Source organism: Equus asinus, chromosome 9 (assembly GCF_041296235.1).
Source record: "Equus asinus isolate D_3611 breed Donkey chromosome 9, EquAss-T2T_v2, whole genome shotgun sequence".
NCBI lineage: Eukaryota > Metazoa > Chordata > Mammalia > Perissodactyla > Equidae > Equus > Equus asinus.
This window is the reverse complement of record NC_091798.1, coordinates 82,443,873-82,468,349: the sequence shown is the minus strand read 5'-3', so window position 1 is coordinate 82,468,349 and position 24,477 is coordinate 82,443,873. Positions and strand designations below refer to the sequence as shown.

Genomic DNA, 24,477 nt, shown 5'->3' with positions numbered 1-24,477 from the left:
CTCTGTCTGACTTATTTCACTTAACATAATACCCTCTAGGTCCATTCATATTGTCACAAATGGCAAGATTTTATTCTTTTTTATGGCTGAGTAATAGTCCATTGTGTGTGTGTGTGTGTGTATACATATATACAATGTGTATATACATGCACTTATATACATATATGTATACATACACATCTTCTTTATTCATCTATCGATGTCACAGTGTCATCTATCAATGGACACAAGTTGCTTCCATATCTTGACTATTGTAAATAATGCTGCAATGAACGTAGGGCTGCATATATCTTTTTGAATTAGTATTTTCATTCTCTTTGGATAAATACCCAGAAGTGGAATTGCTGGATCACATGGTAGTTCTAGTTTTAATTTTCGAGGAACCTCCATGCTGTTTTCCATAGTGGCTGCGCCAATTTACATTCCCACCAACAGTGTACTGGGGTTCTCTTTTCTCCATGTCCCCACCAATACTTCCTATTTATTGTCTTTTTGATAATAGCCATCCTGACAGATGTGAGGTGATATCTCATTGTGATTTTGATTTGCATTTTCCTGATGACTAGTGATGAGCATCTTTTCATGTGTCTATTAGCCATCTGTGTATCTTCTTTGGAAAAATGTCTATTCAGGTCTTCTGCCCATTTTTTAATCAGATTGTTTGTTTTTTTAATATTGAGTTGTATAAGTTCTTTATATATTTTAGATGGTAACCCCTTATCAGATACATCATTTGCAAATATCTTCTCCCATTCAATAGGTTGCCTTTTTGCTTTGTTGATGGTTTTCTTGGATGTAGTCCCATTTGTTTATTTTTGCTTTTGTTCCCCTTGCCTGAGGAGACAGATCCAAAAATATATTGCTAAGATCAATGTCAAAGAGTTTACTGCCTATGTTTTCTTCTAGGAGTTTTATGGTTTCAGGTTACATGTGACCTGTAGGTAAGGATGGAAACAAAAAAAAGTAGGAAAAAGTGATATCCTTTTTTTTTGTTACTTGTTTGATGCTTTAATTAAAGATTTGATATAATGCAAAAATTAAAGCCTAATAATAGGGTTTGGGTATGTCCATGTATTTAATTTCATCCACATAATAGTGCCTGTTTCTGTCACCATGAATTGCTAAAAATTGATTCTTTATTTGCTATAGAAAGTTTAAGGTTTTAAATACCCAACTTTTAAAAAGGCCCATGTAGCAAATTTATTATAGTTATATATTATAGGTTACACAAAATCCTTTTCTTCTAAAAGTTTGCATTCTAGTCAGCAGTGTGCTGGAGCCAGCTCTTACTAGCTCACGAGAGCCAATTTTATGCATTTCTTCCAAACTCTATGTTCAGAAACATCAAATTGGTAGCTTGAAAATTGCTATGGGGAGAATACCAGAAAAATCAGTAAATGCTACGAATAGAGGTTGTTAACATTTGTCAGCACACCGCTAGTCCTATCTGAGTCTGATGAAACTAAAAGCCAGCATATATACTCCTAAACAAAAGAGAGAGAAAGCTTCCCAATATAAAATGCTTTCGATTCATAGTAACCTGAAAAACAACATTAGAAAGATTTCCCAACTCTCTTACCTCTTCGTCACCCATCTATTTCCTCTTTTCCTATCAAGCCATGAAGAATGCATGCAAGTATTACTCTTCAGATGAAGAGGTTTGCCATAGCAACTACTATTTTTCCAGGTGTCCAATGGGTACTTATTATATGATGAATGATGATGGTATACAAGTAATAAATCTTAACCCAAGGAAAGGGAAAAAGCTGTTTTATTACTCCCTTTGAAATGCAGGATGTCAGGCTGTATGGGGTACTTTGTGCCACTCCCCTCTTCCTGGTACTTCTGTACAGATTATTCAGAAATGAACAGAGAAACAGGAAGTTGTTTCTGATTCATTTGCAACAGTGGTCTGAGTAATACATTTGTGTAAAATATACTAGAGGAAACCATGAGACTCTGACGAATTAAGAAAAAAATCTTTAGTAGGGCAAAGAAGACTGGCATATATAAAAATGACAAAAGAAGTCATGAAGGTCCAAGTTTTAGTGCTTCACTTATGGGATGCATTTAAGGGACTTGTGTAATTCCTTGACCAAAGGATAGATCGTACGTTTCAATTCCTTGGTTTTTGTTTATGGATGCCCATATCTTAATTTTTTTCGTTTCTTTAAATATCTTTAAGTGTGGTGGGTTCTTCTTTAGAAAACCAATATTATCTAATTACCTAGGTAAAAGTTATTTTGTTTACTTTCTGTGTTTAGAAAAAAAGATCTGGGCAAAGTAATATTTGTGAAGATGAAGACACTACACAGTAAAATCACATCAAGAGAATGTTATCAACCTCTTTTTAACTAAAAGAATGAAAATGAAATGAAAAGGAATATTTCATTGACCTTTTAAAATTAATCAAAGACTTTAAAGGTATGCACTTACACACTAAGATATCATAGAAGCTTAATACTGTAAAAGACAGAAATTATTTGACCCTCGTGAGTAAAAGCAAGACATGCATGTTAACATTCACCACCCTAAACCCCCATGCAGATACCACTAATCGATCACAACATTCTTTGCCTTTGTTCCTAAACTTGGTTTGACATCACGTGTAGCCCAGTGATCCAGATGACCACTACCAATTATCAGGAATAGCTATGAACATGAAACCTATTTACCAATCCTAATTGTGGTGAACTCTTTCATTTTAAGTTTTCCTACATGGCATATTGAGCTAATAAAAACTACCTTCTCATCTAGTTGTAAATACGCAATTGCTGGATAAAATGTTTAAAAAGAATTTTAAAATATATGGCTGAGCTCTGAAGAAAGGAAAGAAATTCTCAGACACCAGGAATGAAGAAGAAACTTAAAAACAGATATATACTTATGTTAGTTGACTTAAAAACAAATATGTACTTATATTATGCACTTATAATATGGTTGACACCATATTAGGCCAGGGAGGTAGTCATTATAAACTCTTATTGTTAAGGATTCTGGTCTTCCTACTCAGAGAGTTTCGAGACATGTGGCCTTGGACTCAGTTGAAATGTGGTGCTGAAACTGAATGTGCTGCATAAATCTGGTATCCTGGGACAACTCCATCCTATGGGAAAAGAGAGTTGTAAAATCTCTGGTCTTAGCCTTAAGACAAAAGAAAAATAAAAAGTGCCATGAGAAAGAATATCTCCAACCCTTTCCCACACATAGATTTGCAATCCGAATTATGCTACCCGTATTATTGTGGAATCTCACAAAAAAGTATTAGAGTAAAGACTAGTTAAAGACCAATAAAACCTTTGGGGTGCCTGCGAGAGCTAACACAAAAATACTGAATTTGGACGCTTCCAAAAAACAACCACAACTGAAGATAAGTATACAATCAAAAATTACAAACCACACAGTATATGATTTACCATGAAGGAAAGTTGGCAGGGCCAAAATAAGACTAGCACTCCAAGACCTTGGCATAATAAAATAACCTGAAAGAGACCACGAAACAAGTAGGTTCACAACATTAAATAGAAACTATAATAAAAGAACACACAATGAAGAAAAAAGCAGTTGAAACTGAAAAAGACTCAAATTGAACTTGTAGAAATGAAAAATAGTCACGAGTTAAACATTCAGTAGATGGACTGAAAGCTAATTAGATACGACTAAAGGGAGAATTTGTGAACCAGAAGACAGAGCTGAGGAAGTTAGTCAAACTACAGCACAGAGAGTCAAAGAGATTGAATATACAAAAAACAGACTAAGAGGAATGGAGCAAGATTGAGAAAGTTCAACATATATCTCACAGAAATTCTAGAAAGAGAGAATAGAACAGAAGAAAGGTAATATCCAAAGATATGGCTAAGGATTTCAAAAACATATGAAAACCATGAATACTTCGAATAAGGAAGTGTGATTAACCCAGGTATAAAAAAATAAAAATAAATTTATATATACTTATATATTATGTTTATTTATATATTTACATATGTATATATGTGTATATACATATGTTTATATACATTATATATGTACCTATGTATATACATGAAATATACATATATGTAACTTAAAACATCAAAGACAAATTTTTAAAAGCAATTAGAGGAAAAAAGATGTACAAGTGAATGACATTTGTACTGAGAAAAGGTTTCTCATCAATTATGATGGATGCTAGAAGAGAATGGAATAATATCTTTAAAGAGCAAGAAAAAATAACTGCTAATCTAAAACTATAATTCAAGAGGACAAAATAAACATATTTTCTATTTTAAAAACTGAGAGAATTTACCATTCCTAGATTCTAAATACTCTTAGCTACTTTTAAGTGAGAAATTAAAACTAGAAAGAGGAAATTTGAGCAAAATATTGAGAAACACAAATACATGCCTGATAAAGCATTAGCTATTAAAGAAATTACTACAATGTATATTTTACAGGTTTAGAGACAATAATGGACAATAATAACTTGGAAGATAAGATAATGGATAATCAGAATCAAATAATTCAAAGAGCCTTGTACTGTTGGTAAGAAGGGAAAAAATATTAATCGTAGACTTTGTTAAATCTAGCATGTATGTGAATTATTTTAAAGATATCCAATAAAAAAACTAGAATACAAACATTTAACCCTCTAGAAGAGAAAAGGGAATTTTAAAATGGAGAGAGAGACAGAGCAGGAAAAAAAGAGGAAACAAATTTTTATAAAGCATGATAAGTAGAAAATGTATTTATAACTAAACATAGATAAATGTAAAACAGACATTCTCAGATTGGGCAAAAAAAAAAATCCAACCATAAGCAATTATCAAGACCCATCCTACAGTTGACTAATAATAGATAGCTTCTTGCATACTAGGCTATCTTCTAAGGACTTTACATTTAATACTACATTTGTCATCGCAACAACCCCTAAAGCCTTATTATTAGGAAGTTGTGGGAAGGGACTTTAAAGTCAAGCAGTCTGGCTCCATAATCTGTGTTTAACCACTGTGTCCTACTATCATTTTAGTAAGAATAAAATAGCCAGCATTTGTTGTGTATTTACTGTGTGACAGGCAAAGTGCTAAGTAATTTTCCCATACTAACATATTCAGCACTCACAATAATCTATGAAGTAAGTGCTATTATCATTTCCACTTCTCAGATGAAGAAACTGAAGCATAGAGAGGTTGAATAACTACCCCAAGGTGCACACACAGCTGTAAGTAACAGTCAGTCTTCTTCTGGAAGCCATGTTCTTAACCACAATGCTATGCTATCTTCTATGATGGCACTGAAAGTTTGAAAGTAAAGGATAGGAAAAGGGTTGGAAAAGAATATATTCCGGAAAACTACTAATCTAAGAAAGCTGGTGTCACAATATATGTATTAGACAAAGTGGATCTTAAGTAAAAACGTAAGATTAAGAACATAAAGAGTTATCATATAGTGGTAAATAAACACATTCACCCATAAAATTTAACAATCCTGAATTTTCATGTGCTTAACAACACAGCATCAAAACAAACTCAATAGAATGACAAGGAGAAATTGACCAATTTATAATAGCAATGAAAGAGTTAAGGACTCTGTCTCAGAAACTGCGAAATCAAGAAAACAAAGAATTAGTAAACATAGAGACCGACGTTCCAAGAGATGAAGTTAAGAATTTAGGGTCACACTGCTAGATGGTGGTAATCCCGATGGTAGTCCAGAAACAGAGTAACAATTTTTCCTATTATTTAAAAAATAATTTCACGCATAACATGGTTTATTTCACTTCCCTACAACTGAGTTTCCTCAATACCACTGAGTAAACAGACTCTAAGAAATTAAATAACCTGTGTTGAGGGCCAAGGGAGTTTCCTTTACATGTTTGTTGGCAACAGGAAGATGAAAACTGGAAGCACAGGTGACAGCAGAGAATAATATCTGCTTTTGTACGAGAACCCCCTCGCCCATCTAGGCTCACAAACACTGACTAAAAACAATTTTATTCTAAACATCCAGACAAACAATTTTTACATAAGTAACATACTAGAGAAAACCTGCCCTTGCTTGATTAATTAGAAGAGAATTTTTTGATATCTTCATTATAGGGATTTTGTTATACTGAATGGAGTCTGGGTTTTTCAGGTGCAATTCAGTTACCAGAAGTAATGAAAGGAATGGAACCGGCAAGGAACCGAGATACAACCTGCTCTCAAGGAGGCTGGACTAGGTCATTCCAGATTTGCATCAGCTCTGGGGATCATGGCAGTCAGACTATGGGATCTTACCCTAGTGCTGACCATTAACGTAAAACAGTTCTCTGTTGGTCTTTGGTTATTTTTCTGTGTTTTCTCCTCCACGTCTTACCATCTGGATTTACTCTGCATCTTTTTTCTACCTCACAGCTTTTCCTTCGTTGTAACTCTAGTGCATGCCCCTTGGCATCACGATAATCATGATCAGCTGCTACCTATTTGATACTCTTCATATGTCCCAAATATCTCTAAAAGTGTGCATCAGATTAGTTTAGCTATTTTCTACTTCAGAATACCATTTTACCCCAGGCTACCTCATAGGCAGCTGTCCAGCCAGTTGATTATTGTCTTCAGATCAGGCACCCACTTAGCCAGCTGTAGCCAAGGAAGATGTGCTAGCATAGCCTAAAACATGTCCACTTATTACAGACTGTTCCTTTTTTTGTGAAGAAACTATGCATTTAGCACAAAGGTGATTTTAAACTCAACATTTTACTCACATAAGTTTACCTAAACTCTAAAAGGTAATAGAAAACTAATTTATTAAATGCAGAAATCTTTTTCATGTTACTACTACTATAATCTATTCTTTTTCTATCCCAAAAAGTTATACTATTTTTCTGTTTCTGTCAAACTCACAGAACCAAATAGAAAATAATCAGGATTACCAAGTTGTAATATTTGCAATATATCTAGAGTTTGGAAGGATAATTCAGGTTGATTTTTTTTAGGTTTATTTTTTTTAAATTAATTTTACTCAGATCACAGAAATGCTAAATACAAGTTTATAAGAATGAAAATTGAGATTAAATTGAATGAGTGACAGGAAGAAAAGCCAATGGTGTAATGATTTCTGGCAAATGTCCACATCGGATGTTTCTTTTCGTGTTGGAGTCCCTAGAGGGCAACAGATACACAGAAAATGGGTTTGACTGAAATGACACAATGTGTCACCATCTTGACGCAGAGTCCAGAATGGTGATGCTATGGATGAGCCATGGGTTCAAAAGACTCCAAACTGTCTAGGAACATTTCCAAAATTTTATTTACAGCATTTTGTGACAATATAAAAACATGAATTTTTTAACAAGCTAACCTACATAAAATCAAACGCAATGGAAATTGGCTCTATTTCTTTCAGAGTTCTACAGAGGTAAACATACTCTGCAAAGCTCCCTCAAGCCCACCATTGATGTTTCCAGGAATTAGGCTTCCGTTTCATAATTCTCTTCTAGATTTTCTGTTTTCCTGTTTTACCCAGCCCGCTCTTCAAAGATTGGCTCCTTCCTTAAACAAAGAAAGCCCTTGGCTGGGACAGCGTAGCTGGACCATCAGACTCTGACAGATTGAAAAGCTACAAATCTGCAATGAACCAACAATAGGGCTCCGTGACCTTTAGCACCTCCCTGAGTTGTCTGACCCCATTCCTTTGTCTCTCTCACTTTTAGTTTTGGATATATTACCTACAGCTCTTTCAAAGATCTGGTGTCATCTTAACATGTTTCTGCAGAAGTTAATTTCCCAATTTCAGATCCTTTGAGCGAAAGTTAAATCAATTTTTTTAACTTTTCTTTCACCTTTTTGAAGACTTATACATATATACACATTTAAAGTATACTCTGATTTCTGAGAATTTGTCTCCAACTGGATTTTCTCAGTTCCTTCTTATTGAAATAGAAAAAAATTTGTATATGTAAATATTCAAATATTATATTTATATACAATATGTTCATATATATGTATATCAGAATGGCAGGCTCACTAAAAATTTTTCAGTTTGCATAGTACATAGCAACAAGTGACCTGTTAAATGAAGACAAATCCTTTAGATTATGGCTTTAGACCTTTAACCTTTTGACTTTAGGTTGTATCCAGGGAGCAGTCTGAGAGGAAGAATGCAATAAACTGCTTGTAATCTAGTGGTCTCAAAAGAAATTACATCAAAACCAGCTGTTGCACCACTAGTCATTAAAGACTGACAACATGTTAACTAAACTACGGCCATTACATTGAAAAAGACTTTTCTCCCCACCCCGCTACTGAACTGCCAGAGGTCTCTTGCCTCTGTTAACAACATCAGAAAATGTAGCTGCAACAAAGCAAATTCAACACTTACGCTTAAAGCAGGAAGAAGTAAGTTGCATTTGATTGAGACACGACCTCTTTATTTTAATTTGTTTGAAGGGTCTGGCCAATTTTGAACTTTGTGATCTTATAGACTGCTGGCAGATATTTGGGATTTTACATGTCTTGGCAGGTAGCATGACTTTTCTCTGAATTGGTTTTTAAAAAAGTGTATGTTTGTGTAAGACTGCACCTGTCTTTTTTCCCTCCGCTTTTGATAAGAAGAAAGTTGGTGCGGGGATTTTAATCATATAGTACAATTCCCCAGGCACCATTTTCCAGCTTCCTTCCACTTGAGACGTTGAAGGACTTTGAGCTGGAAGTCACACTGGTCTATGTCTGACAACCAACGGCATGTCAAAGCTGTGGCATAAAAGCTTGAAAGGTAGTGCACATCTTTCTGGGGACTGTCATCCAGCCATGCCAGCATTTAAAATCCAGCAAACAGTACCTGTAGGCTTCAAAGATGAAAGTCAAAATCAGTGTGGGAAGCACACAGCAGTGGTTGAAAAACATGGGGTGGAAAACATGTTGCTAAGTGCCTGCAACAAACACAACCTGCACAAAGGAGAGAGTGCCAAGGGCATCCAAAGAAGAGAAGATGCCTTTCCCCGCCTGGGAAACCGAGCATTTGAGCAAGAGCAACACAGCTAGAGTACAAATTCAGCAAGGGGCATCATTCCTGGGGCATCTTTATGACCTCGTTCTCTCCTGCAGGGTTCTGCAAGGAATCTCTTCGTTAGAAAAGGCTCCGTGTTGAAATCTACTCAATAATTTCAAGGTCTTTCTGCGTTCTTATTCTGAGTTCTACACGAAATTTGACTCTGATTTTTCTTTAGTTCAACATATTCTAAATTGCAAAGGAGATTTAGTCAAAAGTTAAAAATTCATTTTGAACCAATAAAAAAATAACAAATATGTGGTCTTATTAGGCTAGTAAAATATTTTTTATCTGCAGATGCGAGGCCGAGTCCTTACCCACTGAGAGAGTCTGGGAGTTTTCCTATTACTCAGGCCATCTAGAACAAATATCCAGCATGCTCCTGTTTGTTCATTCATGTGCTGTATAATTGTCAGCCAGCCCCCACCTCAGCACCAGGCCTGGTCCAGCCAAACACAAGGCCAGGATTTAGACTCTTGCTTGTCGCTTTTAAGTATTGTGGGATGGAACAAAAGGCAGTGAAGTCGGGGACTCACATTTGAATCATGGCCCAACTGCCTGTGCTTGATTTTGGCACAGCTTCTCCAGGCTTCAGTTTTCACATCTGTAAAATAGAGTTGATAACGCCAATGCTCTCAAATTTCACCTATCGAGTTTTTTGAATGAAAATTCAATAAAATAATATGCATGAAAGGGTATTTAATTTAATTTAGTTTAAAAGGATATACAACAGAAAAATGAAGACTTTTTTTTTTTTTGATAAGGAGGATTGTCCCTGAGCTAACATCTGTGCCAATCTCCTTCTATTTCTTGTATATGGGGCATCATGACAGATCTCTTGATAAGCAGTGTGTAGGCCCACACCCAGGATCGAAACCCACGAATCCCGAGCTGCCAAAGCGGAGCACACGATCTTAACCTCTATGCCACTGGGCCGGCCCCCAAAATGAATACTTTTATTACCTCCTGCTGCCATCTAAATTGTCCAGTAGAGTGAGTGGTGACCATGCTTCCTGGGATTGTCTGCCTCCACTGTGCACAAGGTCAATCCCACACAAACTCTCTGGCTGCTGGCATCTCTGACACTGGCCCTTTTAAGGGACTCAAAAGCATTCACTAGTGAGGAAAATATCAGTGATGCCCACTTCCCAGGTCCTCCTTGCAGTTGTGGTAATAATGTATTTCAGCACTGTAAAGTTTACAAAATTCATTGTGTCATCCATAGTAAATAGGGGAAAAGCAGAATAAAATTTACAGGGCCTCTAACTTTGCTTCCCATTGTTAATTCACATACATATTCTGAAAGGGGTTCTAACAGCTTATTTCCATGCCCCGTGGCTCTGTTAGACTCCTTCACCCTTGTTAAGGAAAAGCAATTCTCCATATATTGGAGATACTTATGTCTTCTTTTTCCAGTGAAAATCCTTACCCTGGCATGCTTTCTCTAGTTTATATTTTTAGAAAGATTGCATGTTGAACATGGCTCAATACAGTATACCCCTGTTTGTGATACTCGGCGCAATTCGCAAGGATTCCTGATTTACCTTAAAATGGCTTTCCACAGAAATGGGTTCTATGCCAGCCAGCTTATATTTCAGGACTATGGCTGACTAGGCCAGGGTGGTCACCTCACCTAGCTTCCACTAATCAGATCCTCTTCCCCTAATTATGCAATTATACTTAGAGACTATTAGTTAGATTACTCCTACATGTTGCAAAAATCATGACCTGAAATTCAGGGGTTGTGAGAGATGTGTTTGGAGAAATAGAGAAAGCCGGACTGTAAAGATAGGAGAATGAAGCATGCGCTTAAAAAGAAGCCAAAACGAGAGGCTCATAACAGTCTCTGGATCACAGGCTTTCCTAACACGTGAGTGTATTGCTGTTCTCCTGTTTCACAAGACATACCTGTATCTTTATAACAAATTTCATTCTTTTTTGTTATTGTTGGCCTACATCAAAGTGATTTATGTTTTGTGCAAAGTGTTAAAAATATTTTGAGATTTTTACTCACTAATATGTTTAAGATATCTTAATAATCTGAGGAAGGTGATGAAAATAGAGAGAATGTGGAAGTGGAGAAGATATCAATAGGAAATTTTTATAGATTTATCATATGAACTAAAATAGAAATGAAAGTTTTCTGCAAGATTTAGTGATATTAAATCTATTATATTAGAGGTTCATTGTATTTGTCAATTAGATTCTTGTATCCATTAAAAGTCAGACCAGATGACAACTAAATTGTTGTCATTCCATTGCCAGACTTTTTTTTCCTTGCTGAGGAAGACTGGCCCTGAGCTAACATCTGTGCCAGTGTTCCTCTATTTTGTATATGAGACACCACCACAGCGTGACTTGATGAGCGATGTGTAGGTCGGTGCTGGGGATCCAAACCCATGAACCCCAGGCCGCCAAAGTAGAGGACGTGAACTTAACCACTATGCCACCAGGCCAGCCCCTCATTGCCAGATTTTTATCCTAGAGTTGACCAAAAAATCATCCATCTATTTATCCAACTAGCTAGCTACCTAATGTCATGATGTTTGGATAATAAAAAGACCCTTTTATAGGGCCAAGAAACAATGACACCCAAAAAGCAACGAGCACACCTAGTCTCTAATACTAGAACTCCTTAGAGAAGCATCTTATTTCAGGGCTGGAGCAGAGAACATACAAGATGAGCCTGGAATATTTTGTTAGGCCAGAAAGTGTCAAAAAAATGATGGAATATGTCACAAGAACAAAGAAGTCTATTTGAAGGGACTCCCACTGCCAGAGCTGGGACAGTTTGTCAACTAAAATAATTAAGAACAGTAATAAGTTAAAAAACTATTAAAAAAACAAGAATTCATGAGTCCATATCAATAATTCAATAATAAATAGATGAATAAAAAGGAAGCGATCTTGCTTAAGGTTGAATGTCAATTGCCAACTCATAAATGCGGTAAGAGTGCTGAAGATGAAAAATCAGCATTTTGCAATTGTTACAGAAAATATTGGGGCAGACAAAAATTATCAGTAGATGCTAAATCTAGAGGGGAATTTTGACAAGGAGAAGCATATTTGCATCATCTTAAATTATGTCCCCATAGACTGCTTATTAACAGTAAGGAAGAAAAAATAGCAATTACACAGTGGAGAAATCAAACAACTCTTTGACCATATAAACAAAAATATTATCACCAATGAGGAATAAAAGGGCATCATGCATGTGCAGAGGTAATACCCTGAGAAGGACACAACATTGCCCAGGAAGTGTTCTGGCCAAGAATGAATAAACTGGATCTGAAGTTTCCTGAAGAAACAACCACACAAACCCAAATTGAGACATGTTCTATTTTAAAAAGAAGGCAGATATCAATGCTACTACAGGCAAAGAAAGACTGTGAAATGCTCCAGGTTAAAGGCTAAAGAGCCGTGATGATGAATGTGTTATCTGACCTGGATCCTACACTGGAGGGCAAATACTGTAAAGAACGTTATGAGGTCAATTTTAAGATTTGGAAAATGGACAATAAATTAAAGTACTGTCTCAATGTTAAACTTACAGAAGTGGCACCATGGATATGTGAAAGAATATTGTATTAGGAAATACACCCCGAAGTATGTGGGAATAAAGAGCCATGTGGTATAAAACTTACCCTCAAATGGTTCAGAAAACAGTATTATTCATAGATAGACGATAGAGTGAATGATAAAAGAAATGGGGCAAAATGTTCACACAGGTGAATTCTGGGCAAAAAGTATTCTTTGAACTATTTCTATTCTTGCATTTTTCCTGTAAGTTTGAAATTATTTCCAAATAAAAAGTTTAATCTTTTTCAAAGACCCCTTCACAGACCAGAACGAGACTATGGATCAAATAGATCTCAAATTGTTCTAAGAGATGTTAACAGGTGCTCTGAAAAGTGTAAGTATTTCGTGTTTAAACAAAGTTTCAAACGTTTAGTTAAAAAGAAAAATAGAAGGTTCTTTCCTGAAGGGCTTCTTGGAGCCTTCCTCACGTTGTTGACGGGGATTGTGAACCCCCCGAAGAGAGCTGTACTTGAGGTTCTTACCAAATAGATTTGGGCATTGAACTTTTTTGTCAATATCCATTTGTTCCCTTTTTTCTTCTTGTCTAGTCTCCATACTTTGTAGACAAAGAATTGGACCTCACAGAAGATAAATGATGTTAGTTTTACCCGAGGGGATGTAGCTTGTAAATGAGAGTCAAAGTAGCTGACACCTCTGGAGTTCATACCATGTGCCAGTGTGTTAAATGTATTGTTCTTCATTGCAGCCCTCCTGCATTGAATAGACACAGCTCAGAGAGGTCATACGACTTGCCCAAGGGCACCTATCTAACAAGTCCAGAGAGTAAGTTCAAGCCAGGCTGCCTGCCTCTGAAGCTGTGAGTTTGATCTCATCACTGTCCTGTCAGCCCAGGTTAGGGCCCAAACCTGGAGCCTTCATTACCGGTCCAGACGTCTCCCTCTGTGCGAGTCACTAAATAAGGTCACCTAATTTATTTTCTATTTAAATTTTAAGAGTCAGTTAAAGAGTTGAACTGCACTATTTGTTCTTCTGTTTATGGATCGTTCATTTTTATATTTTAAAATAAAAAGTAAATTACTTGTATTTCCTGATACACGCATGTATGACAATTATCTCAATGAAGATTAAAACACACGACTTACCTTCAATACTTTGAACTGCTGAATTGGTTGTGCATTGTTTCAAATTTCTAATATACAGCATTGGCCTTGCACATCTAGGAACTTCTGAATATTAGTATTAAGTAGCATTTGCATAGCACTTTATATTGCAGAATGTTTTGCAATTAGTTTATCAGTTGTACCTCCCAGGGCCTTCTTAATATGGGGCAGCAGTTTGTGATATCCTCTGAAGAGACCATAGATAAAAATGGTTCAAAATGTCAGGTATAAGTCTAGTGGAACTGTGTCTAAGTTGCAGGGCAGGGCCCCTCTCTCAGATGGTACCACAAGCAGGCCCTGTCAAGGACCCGGTCCAGGAAGCACGGCCAGTGAAATCACAATCAATTCAAAGTTGCTGATAGACCTAAAGAAGAAAGCTGCTGAATCATGTCTATGCACGGAGAGAAATTGCGTCTAAAGCATTTTTACTCCTGATTAGTTTCTGAAGTTAGTTGCACATCAGCCTAATTTTCTTTCCACTTATAATTTTCAAGTATCTTCTCCACAGGCCAGCCTTCTAATTCCCACTTTAATGGAAGTTCTAAGCTGCTCCTTGCTTTGATATGTGTTGCAATAACATCGCACGAGAAGAACCCGGATCTGTTACTTAATAATGAAGAATTATGGTACAGACGGCAGAGCTTGTCTCAGTGACCACTGAGGTAGAAATTGACAGCTTTCAGGCGGCCGTCTCCTCCGCCCGACTTGGCTGATAACTGCTCCAACTAAATGACAGTTTGCCAGCATGCAAAGCCACTAGACATGCACAGCTAACTGAGTATCTTCAAGAACAATGTTGTAGATCTCAGTTACTGTTTATTTTACTAGCTTAAGTTTATGAATCAAAATCTACCAGGAGCAGAGCCAGTGAAAAAGCCAGTTAAACTGGTGATTTGGGGTCTCTGCTGTCTCATCCTAAAGGACAAAATAAAGTGTGGACATTCCCATTAAGTCTAAATTATAAAATCCTGACATGATTGATTAAAATTACAACTGTGTCCAGTAATTAGATCAGCTCCTAAAAGGGGATTAGAACCAACATCTAATCCTGGGAAACATTTCGTGTGTCTCTCTCCAGCCTGCCTGTCCAGCCTCATTTTCAACTACACTGAGCTCTGTAGGTTCACGACTCCATGGCTTTGCCAAGACTTAACGCTCCTCCGTATTCTGTTCTCGCTTCTCCCTCTCCCTCTGCCTGTCTCGCCATCTTCCTGACAACTCTCTACCCTTTCTTTTCAAACCTTGCCTAGGCCTTACTTCCCCTGCTCAAGTTCTTCTTAACTTCCAACTCCTACCCCACAGTCATAGGTTATTCTTCTTTCTCCAATAGCCTTTCTATCCTTTTCATTTTTATATTATTGTATGGATTTATAATGATGTGTTTACAAGTAATCTCATCCACTAAACTGTGGGTACCTGGAAATTGGAGACAAAGCATGTCTTAGTCTTTCTTTTATCCAAAGGCCTACTAGTGTAGGCTATCAATGAAAGCTAAAATGATCTGTTGAACTTTAACTATGTCCAACTAGAAGACTTAACAGCAAACTGATTTTTAAGAAGCACGTTAAGACATTTTTGAACAGCATACAGTATTTTTATAGCATTATATTTTGTAAAATGATCTAGAGTATTTTAAAAAATTTGAACAGTATAGAAAAGGCCAGAAAGAAAGTCACAATCACAAGGCTGACCAGCTATCCAGAGATAACTAGGCATACACACATTTATAAACACAGGTATACAATTTTACAGAAATGGTATCATTCTACACAAGCTCTTATGTGTAATCTGATTTTTTTAACTCAATTATATGCCACAGACACTTTTCTGTGTCAACAAATATCATGTAAATCTCATTCTAGCAGCAACAAAGTAGTTCATAATATGGATATAACATACTTTAACATATTGATGGACATTTAGACTATTGTTTTTCATTGTAAATATTGACACAATGATTTTTGCTAGAAATATATATGTTACAATGATCAGTGAGGCAGAACATCTTTTCATAGATTTATTGGTCATTTGTATTTTCTCTTTCGTAATTTACTATTATAGCCCGTTGTTGCAGTGTTCTGACAAGTGTTTCACAAATGATTGTCAATGCTCGAAACATAATAACGTAACTAATGCTGGAAATTCAGGTATGGAGTGAAGGGAAGGATGAAGACTTTTTTTTGGTAAATCTGCCTTTACGTGTCCTTTAGATCATAGACCTTTATGAGCCTTTGCCAGGAATAACAATGACACTGTGTCAGATGTCCAAATTGTAGAGACGGGAGCTTCTCCTTAGGTTGTATTCCATTGTGAGACAGGAGTTTAGAAAATCAAGGTATTTGTCTATTAAACTTTTTGCTTTTTCTTCAAAGTTATCCCTCACGATGTTCACTGAAAATGCTTATGACTAATTGACTGAAGTCAGAGATTTTATTTATGGTTTACATGGCACTGCACCATCTGTTTTTCCCACAGGAATTTTAAATACACAGATTAAAATAGAATTTGCATACTTGAAATTACAATTTAAAAACCAGTTTATTTTCTGAAGATTTCTATAGCCTTTATTTAACTGGAATATTTGACACAATTTATTTCCCAAGCCATGCTCTACTTTTCGGAAGTCTTTAATCCTCCAAGATAAAATAAGACAGTTTCAATCAGAGATCTAAATACACACCTGTGTATCCCTTTTGTGTCACAATTCATAGTGGCTTTGTTGATCTCAAAGGTACTAAAATAAATTTGATGTTCATGCTATAAACACCATTATTCTAAGCTATTGAAAGATTAGTAGGTGAGAGTCTGGGTAATGTTGTTTCTGTGCAAAAACGGAAAAGCAAAGTTTCAGGATCGATTTTTGTCAGATATGTGAACACCCGTTCTATAGAATTCAGCTCCTGTTTTGACAGCTTATTGAATACTCTCCCAACTTTTCCCGCCTGGTAATGTCTCCCATTAATTAATACCCATTCTCTGTTCACAGTTTTGATAGAACAGCAGTAGTTGTTAACACAACACTCATAATCACAATTGTTCAGGTATGTTTTTGTCTGTGTTATGTATAAGCCCCAGATATTAAGTGTTGCGCAAAGAGAAAAGTAAGGTAAAATTTTCAGAAATAAAATTGTTTTGTAATACGAATAAGAATTCTGTTTGCATTTCACTTTTTTTTCTTTCCTCATGGTGGTACCAAACTCTTAACAACATCTTCTCCCTATCTTTTCTTTTTTTTTTTTTTGTATGAATAAGCCTATAAGAATTGGATTTTTAAAATTTTTTAAATATATTTAGAAAACAGTATTTTTACTTGGTGGCATTGGGGAGCAACTTTTTACTACAACATCGTAAATAATGGTCATCAAGAGAGGTCACATGTTCAAATACAATTTTTCCCTCAGAGTGCAGAGTAATTTAGAGATATTACCTTTCAACATTTTTAAAGTTTACAAGACTCTGGTGCAATGTTCCTCCAAATTATTAGCATACACAAGAGCATTAAGATTCTCAAAAATAACTACAATTATCTTACTAGAGGAGTTGAAAATGGTGACTGGTATAGATCTTTACATGTGTTTTAAAAGGTTATACGTGTGCATTAATAAAACTTGACAACACAAGAAATTTTTGAAAAACAGTTTTAATACTGATAAAATATTTTTGACAATTTTGTTTTTCCTTCCAGCTTTTTTTCCTGTACGTAGATTGCATAAGTGTAACGTTATATCATAAGGATTTGCCTGCATTATTACCTCTTTTTCAAAACCATTATTTCAATGTCTGAATAAAACGTTTTTGAGTAGATTAAGTAAACACTGAAATTTTACTTAACCATTCATCTATAATTGAGCATTGATTTGCTTTATCTTTTTCAAAAATATAAATAATACTCTAAAAAACATCATAATACCTATACCCCTACCCCTAAACTTAGAATTGTTGCTTTAAGACAAGTTATCAAAAGTGTGATTATTGGGTCAAAAGATATAAATATGTGTATATGTGTGAGTATCTGTATGTACTCACACCCACACACACACATTTGTGTGTGCTCTTACAGAGAAAATACATAATATATATGCATTCTTACAGCATATGTATTATGCATAAGTATGTATGTGCATATATATGTGTGTGTGGAGAGAGAGAGAGACAAAGAAAACCAATTTTTTCTCTGCTAACAATGTATAAACTAAATTCTGAATTTCATAGAACCCTTGCAAGCATTGGGGGTATAATTTTTTTCATCTTGCCTACTTGATTGGCCAAAAAAGGAGAGATATCTATCTCTTCTTTTAATTTATATTTATTTGATTATCAGGTTGATGATTTTGTTGCCATATTTTTATAGACTACAGTAAAGATTTAACCTAAATATAATGGATCATACATTAGACTAACAACAAAAGATATGAAAATTGAAACCATCTGAGTTATTTATAAAGTATGACTGAAATTACAATTAAAATTACTGAAGCCTGCTAGCCTTGTCCATAAAGCAAATCAAAGACTATCTCTCCAAGAATCAGTTTGGGGGATAACTGAAGGAAAATCATTTTCAAGGCAACTGGCTAGACACAAGTTTTTCCTGGTTATTTGGTCAACTTGAACTGCTTTACTCCTAAAATCCATTTTGTTTTCATATCAGGATTGAGGAAAATTTTTCCTTTTTCTTTCAAAAGTTGCTAAGAGAAAAACGAAATCAAGTTTTCATACAAAGACACAATAACTTAAGCGTTTTTTAAGAGAGCAGTATAAAACTTTGGTTTTATTGATTATAGATTTAAAGAAGAGAAAATCTGCAGAGATTTACAACAATTAGTTAAACAGTCTTTAGTTCAATGACATGATCAGTTAAGGAAAATAGATGAAGGTGGGGGAAACAGGAGAGGAAAGATTGCATGAAAAGAACACAGAAGAAATAAAAAGACAAGAGATGGGTGCACAAGAAAAAGAGGGTGATAACCACAGAAAAAGAGAAACACAAACAAACAGCCACAAAGCAAGGAAAGAAGGAAGACAGAAGTGTGGTCAAAGACTCTAACGGGAGTGTTAGTTCCAGCAGAAGAGAGGTACATTGGTCACACTGTAGAGTGTGCTGGGACCTGGACCCCTGATTGTTAACTTTTGTGGTCACTGCTTTTAAATGCAGACTCAGGAGCAGAACACTGATGAAGTGATGAACTCTCCCAACGTGAGATCATAACTGGGTCTCCATAAATGACCTCCAACAGTTGGGAGAAAGAAGAGGAGAGCAGTCTCTGCAATTGCGTCAAATTCAACTTGGGTTGACTATGGAAAATCCAGCCCAAACAATTTCTTAAGCACTAAGATCAGCCCACCAACACAGCTATCTGCATAAGTAGCTCCTGGGCAAGTGTTGCTGTCTGGTTTCACTAACATAAGGAGAAATTATTTGTCCATCAGCTTGAAACAATAGTGATGCACAGCATCATTTATTCATCTTATTTTCGATTACTTTTTACACTAAGTATGTTTTACAGTATGTTTTTTCCCTTCCAAAGCAAACAGCCAGAGAGGCCTCCTTTTCACTGCATTAATATGGCGTGCCATTCTTGGCGGGGAACTGTAGGTGTTGCTGAAGCTACATAGCTGAAAAGGCTAAGCCAGGCCTCCAATTCGTTGGCTTCTTACAGTTCTATTTTAGCCCCATCCTCTTCCTCCCACTCAAATTCTGTACCCCAGCATGTGTTTGGAGATGCTGCATTCTCCAGTTCTTCACACTAAATATACTCTTAGAAACCACAAGTGAAACTTGCAGATGAGTCACCCTCCCTGGAAGCCTCTGCTCCGTGGTGCACAGCTCGTAAATTGGAATAGATTCAGTTGGAAAGGGGGAGTGGAGACAACAGTAGCTGGTTCATCCTGTTCTGCAAAGGGAGCCAAGGGGGTCTGGGTGGGCGGTTTCAGAGTAAATTGAAGCAAATGCTCATATTACACTTTAAAGAAAAGTTGGTTAAAGAGCAAATACTCTAAAGATAATGCCCTAAAGCTTAGAATTTGTGTTCATCACTCGTTTTTTGGGTCAGGCACTTTTTTTTCTTCCTCTTCCTTGTGTTTTTTGTTATCCTTTGACCAGTTCTCAGAGCATAATTTGTTTCCAGTCTTTTTGTTCTAGGAGTGAAAAGGTCAACGCCCTTTGACATGGCATGAGCTGTTCAGTGCACCAGGGGAAACATCACCAGCAGTGCTGGGCTTAAAACAACTTCAGGGCAACCAGAGTCAAACACAGGAAGTGTTGTTCAAACCCCCAGAGAATACTGGCTTTGTTGATTAGCCAACTTACATCTCGTTGAATTGCTAAATGCCGCTATCTTGAATGAGCAGATATATCAGAGACTCCAAACCCAGATGAGGTATTTGCAGGCATGCTATAACAACATCACTCTCCTAAAGTGTCCCCTACAGGAATCTAAATACAGAGTGGCTATTTTCTTAAATGGGAAAAGTTCCATCTCAGGTCCCCATAGTCCAATACATGCTAAATGATTCTACAAATGAACAAACACTGCTTTGATGAGACAGTAAATTTAGTGGGAGAAATAATCAACCAGAAATGCAGAAAAAAAATGTGGATTTCTTTTATAAACAGTCTAATCAGGAAATGAATTACACATTCAATCTTGTACTCACAGGACTTTTTTTTTATTAATTTAGCCCAGGAAACACTGACCTGCTCAAAATAGCATGAGAAACATTTTTATTTACATAGTATGTGTAAATCTCTAAGCGTTCAATGAGTTATTAACTGTGACTTTACTAGTACAAGATAATGTTTTAACTCCATTTCACAGATTAATTGAGAAAGAAAGGTTAAGTGTTTTGCCTAAGGTCACTCAGCAAACCTAAACCAGGGGCACATTTAGTTCCTTGAACTACTGGCTTCCTGTCTTATGTTTTAAGTCAGTGAATCATTTTGCTTCTAAATATACTGGAGGAGATTTACAGTCCAATGGAAAAATTATGTAGCAGCCCCCCATTTGGAAATAGAGGAAATCTGGATAAAATGCACATCAACCTTATTCTACAGCATTAAGGACAGTATTAAAGAGGAAAAAAATGCAGCCCAAAGATTGAAAAGTCCCAAGTAGGTACTAAATGGCTTCCCATGCAAGGAGCCATCTCTTTACTTTCAGAGCAAGAGTCAAGATAGTTGGGCCCTGGTCCCAACTCTGCTCTGCCATATCTTTAGCTGGATGGATCTTAACCTCTCTGAGACTGATTTTTCTCATCTGTAAAATAGATGTAATAAGACCTTCCCTCCCCTGAGGAGTCATGAGTTTCAAATGAAAGTATGAACCGAAAGAGCATTTTAGAGTATACTGTAGGTTGTAAAGTGCTGCACAAATTCCATTAGTGGTTGTGGTAGTGGTACTATTGTTATATTAGAAAGGAAATGACAGGAAGCCAATGAAGAAAATAAATGTCACCTATTTTATGTCACCAGTCCCACTGAAAATTGGATGAAAATCATGGCATCTCTTCAGAAAAATTCCCATTCAAAAATATACCCAAAATTTTAATCATAATTTCAAGAGACTCACAGATCATCTAAATCTTATGTATTCATAGAATTCACATTAAGAACACTTGTTTAGAGAAGAAGAGAAATGGCAGATTATCTGGAAAGCAAGGAGTCAAATGGCAAAATGAACGTATTAGCGAGCCTAACAACCTCGTGACATAAATCTGTAAGATGGTTTAGAGTCACTTGGAAGTGAGATGTGGACAGATTGCTGATTGGAGGATAGTGTTAACATTTCCTTGTCCAGGAGGGAAGAAAATTCCTTATCCATTTCCGTGAAAATTCTAGGAACATTCTCACAGAGGTGCAGGGAGAAACCAAGAGATGTGTGTGCAGGGCGGGGTTAGAGGATGAAGCATGATGGTAGCCATAGATTCTGATTGGGGCAATTGGAGGAAGGCAGAGGCAGGGTTGCCATTGTTGCCTGGCAATCAGCCCAGGTTGCATTGCCTCAAAAATTAACAGTAACTGACAGTACCAGCCTCTGCATTCCTCTGTTTCTCCCACCTGTAGGCTCAGCAGGAGACCACACTTGGACTAATCCTGGGTAGGCCTGGGGTAGGGAGGAAGCCAGCCGTGGTGGACTAGTCGTTAATATTTATCTCTCACAGTTGCTGCCCGGGTTGGTTTCCTGGTCAGGAAACCACACCACCCATCTGCCGGTTGTCATACTGTGGCAGGTGCCTGTTGCTGTGATGCTGAAAACTATGCCACCAGTATTTCAAATACCAGCAGGGTCACCCAAGGTAGACAGGAGTGTCCAGAGCTTCCAGTCTAGACAGACTAGGAAGAAGGAACTGGCCACTAACTTCTGAAAAAATTGGCCGTGAAAACCCTGTGAGCATTATCTGATATGGCACTGAAAGGTAAGAGAATGGAGCAGAAAGACTCGACATGGTTCAGCTTTGCTACATGAAGCGTGGCTAGGAGTCAGAATCCACTCGACAGCATTAACAACAACAAAAATGGGGAGGTAAGGGTCCCCAGCTGTTGAGAGTACTCACCATTAAATCCTCCTGTGGCCGACTTGGTTCTAACTGGTTTCCAGGCTCTCTGTGAACAAGTTGTACTACTTGCTGCTGCCCATAACCCTTTCCTCTACCTGGACTGACAGCCTGTATCTTAGATATGACTTCAGACTTGTTCAAAGGGACTCTGATGTGTCCCACATGTCTCTTTGCCTTATGCTTGTCTCAGATCCACCTTCTAGGTTGATATATCCTGTGACATATGATATATCCAGATACTCTAGTCTTGACTGGGCAGCAGATCCCATCTCCTTATAACTGAATTTAGGGCAGATTTTGGTTCTAGTCCTCCCTTGGTCTGGCTTAACATTGCCTCTCCTCATTCCTGATCTGAACAGTGTAGGAGAAAAAGGTCAGAAATTCACGGTGGTATCACTTGTTATGTGGAATTGCGAATTTGTGTAATTCCGGTAAATTGCTGTGAATTTTTCTCCACTCTTAGATACCTCCTGAGTCACTGAGTCACAGAGTAGGGACCTCCCAAATCCAGAGTGCTTCCTCCAATTTGCCATATGTTAGATGCCTCGAATTTCCCTAAAGTTTCTGAAAATAAAGTCGTCAATAAGAGATAAAAATTGGGTACTTAATTGTTGAACCATCTTTCATAGTGAAATTGCAGGATGGTACTTTTGCTTATAATAGTGCTCACATGCCTGCACACACACGTCTTTCCATTTTATAATGATAAGTCACCTTGGAATATACTGTTATCCTAGTGTTAACTTTCTGTACTCTGAGATTTACTCTTTTTTTGTAGCCCACATAAAATTTCTAACTGTGTGTTCTATTATATAATGCAAGACTTGGTTATATTCTTTTCAGCACTCACCTCTGCAAAATTCTCAACTGGGAAACAAAAGTATGAAGCTCAAAGAGGGAATTGGAGAGGTGGAATTAATAAGTAAGGCCAGACACCTCTGACTCCACTGTACTTCCCTGAATGTTAGAAATGGCAATCTATTTTAGGAATCATAAATTTACTCCATTGTATGCAATTCTGAGCAGGGAACTTTCTTTTGAGTATAAGCTATGAGAACCTCAGCGAAACCTCTTAGGGATCTATGTTTTATATGATGCTTAGAACGGTACAAAGAGTCTAGATTTGGACAAACATGTTATTCTATTAATCTGGAACAACGATAAATCATTTGGCATATACCATAAAATATTTTATGGAAAGCAAAGATATTATATAACCTTATGACCCCTGTCAGGTTGATAACCTACAGAGCTATTTCATTGGATACTTAATGTGCGCTCTCAGAATGCAGTTTGTTTTTGTTTTACTCTCTCACATAAGTGCATCAACACTTAAATTAAGATATAGTAAGATATAATCTGTAATAAATCCCTTAAATTTCCATATGGGATTTGCATGTCTTTAGATGAGCATCTTTTGAATGAAGCAAGCCTTATTTTTCTATTTACAAATATTGCAGGGAATATTAACTAGCAATTTCAAAAATACTTTCTGAAGACAGTAGTAAATATTATGCTGAAATTTAGCACTAAAAAAATAGAAGTTTATTTTAATCACATTATCTGAGAGTACAATTATAAATATACATGGTTGCAATATTTATGTGGAATAGGAGTAAAGGAATATGTTTTTTGAGGGCACTGATTTGCTTTGATTGCCTCTGGATGACAAGTTACACAATTAATGTGATATGGATGTTAACTTGTACATATATTGTCAGACCTTTAAATGAGAAGATAGTTGTTTTGGCAACAACCTCAGTTATCACATACTCACTTGGAGCAATCTGAGAAAAGGATGTGTTCTTCTGAAAAATCTTCAATCTGTAACCTATGGTGGGGGCAGGTAATGGGGACATTTGTATCGCATCCATACGACTAAAGTATAAGATCTGACTCACCCTATTTAGCAATTATTTGTCTAGCCATTCATTTATTCTCTTAAACCATAAGGCACTGTGCAAGGCTGCAGAAATATGGAGGTGAATCAGACATAGCTCCTGCCCTCAGAGAACTTGAGCTTATTATAAGAGGAAGGCACTAAAACTTATGATAGGTTGAAGAATGACCTTTAATAATAAATGCTGTTGCTAGGAAGGATATTTAATAGTTTATTCTACCTAGGGGAAGTACAAATGAGAAGAAATTCTTTAAAAAGGATGGTATGAAGCATAACCTAGAAGGATATGTATGCATTCTTTATATGAGATAATGTTTT

At 36.5% G+C, this 24,477-nt stretch overlaps 1 long non-coding RNA gene across 1 annotated transcript in view; it reads right to left on the bottom strand.

Annotated features, from left to right (window-relative positions):
• The window catches only part of LOC139046214 (uncharacterized), a 45,615-nt gene extending 37,150 nt beyond the window's left edge, over window positions 1–8,465 (bottom strand). The window contains exon 1 of the long non-coding RNA XR_011505970.1: window positions 8,338–8,465. This is a non-coding gene — a long non-coding RNA (uncharacterized lncRNA). The remainder of the gene's footprint in view (window positions 1–8,337) is intronic.
• Window positions 8,466–24,477: the final 16,012 nt, after the last annotated feature.